This window comes from Theropithecus gelada, chromosome 13 (assembly GCF_003255815.1).
Source record: "Theropithecus gelada isolate Dixy chromosome 13, Tgel_1.0, whole genome shotgun sequence".
NCBI classification, from domain to species: domain Eukaryota; kingdom Metazoa; phylum Chordata; class Mammalia; order Primates; family Cercopithecidae; genus Theropithecus; species Theropithecus gelada.
In genome coordinates, this window is record NC_037681.1 from 30,204,095 (window position 1) to 30,205,435 (window position 1,341).

Below are 1,341 nucleotides of genomic sequence, written 5' to 3' on the forward strand. Positions count from 1 at the left end.
CAGCGCCTGCCCTTCCGCCGCGCAAGGGAGGGGAGTGACTGGGCGCCCAAGTCCTGTTGCCCGTCCCCTCTCCCTTGCCTGTGCTCAGAGCCAGGGACTCTGCTATTTGTAGGCCCTGCAGGCTCTGTCTGGGGTCTTTCCCCAGGTGAGGCTGTGCGTCCGGGAAGCAGAGGCAGCCTGGAGTTCCTTCTGGATGCCGGCCAGGGCTGCGCTGTTTGCCTGGAGAGGCCATCGGCACCACTGAGAAGGTCCCTGGGACTCGCTGCTCAGACACAAATGTGGCAGCCAGTCAGGAGCTACATTCTTCTTTGCCGGAAACAAGCAAGGATAGACTGTGATTTTCCTCTCCCTCTGTTGTGTATTTTTCACTCCTGTCTCTCCACCCACCCATCCATCTGTCCATCCACTCATCCATCCACCCACCCACCCATCTATCCACCCGTCCATCCACCCATCCATCCATCCATCCACCCATCCACCCATCCACCCACCCATCGAACCATCCACCCACCCATCGAACCATCCACCCATCCACCCATCCATCCACCCATCCATCCATCCATTCACCCACCTACCCATCCACCCGTCCATCCATCCATTCACCCACCCACCCATCCACCCATCCACCCATCTATCCATCCACCCACCTGTCACATAGCATAGCAAATACAACAAAGACTCACGTATGGTTCCTGCCCCTACACCCTCAACACTCACATCCTGGTGGGGGACTCCTACAACCAACGAATGCAGAAGGTTTTAGCTCCCTGATGGGCATTTGTATTTGAAGTTGGGGGTGGGGAGCTGCACAAATGAGCACAACTTAATAGAGGTCTCTGGCATTGTGCCAAAGTGAAGCTGAGAAGGAGTTAAATTTTTGTTTTTTTGGTTGTTCAGCCTCTGTAGAGAGTCTCAAAAATTCTCGATGCCAACTATATTTCAAGTTGTCATGGCAAGCTATTGGGAAAAGTTTTCAATTAGCAATAATCACGCCTCAGGCAAACCTCATTGGCTATGGTACCGCCACTGCAGAAAGCTGAGGAGTTATTTTTAAGCAAGGGCGCTGCCTTCCCAGCATGTCTTAAATTTCTCCAGGGTGAGTCAGATCACCCCTGTTCTTGGGGACCTCTTACACTGGCTTCTGGTCACCAGGTCTAGGGGAGGTTAGTGACCTTAGCCCTGGAAGGGGAGCCTCAAAGTCAATGGTGAGCCTCAAAAGAGGCTGGCAGGGCTGCCTGCCCAGACCCATCTGCTACAGTTACAATGGGGAGTGTCCTTGGGTAATGAACTGCTATGTAGAGCTCATGATTAAGCACTAATTAATTATTAATGCACTGTGTC

At 52.9% G+C, this 1,341-nt stretch overlaps 1 non-coding gene across 1 annotated transcript; it reads right to left on the reverse strand.

Annotated features, from left to right (window-relative positions):
• Positions 1-897: 897 nt before the first annotated feature.
• On the reverse strand, positions 898-1,038 carry LOC112605517. Its single transcript, XR_003115495.1, has one exon. It is a non-coding gene; the product is annotated as a U4 spliceosomal RNA (small nuclear RNA).
• Between the last annotated feature and the right edge of the window lie 303 nt (positions 1,039-1,341).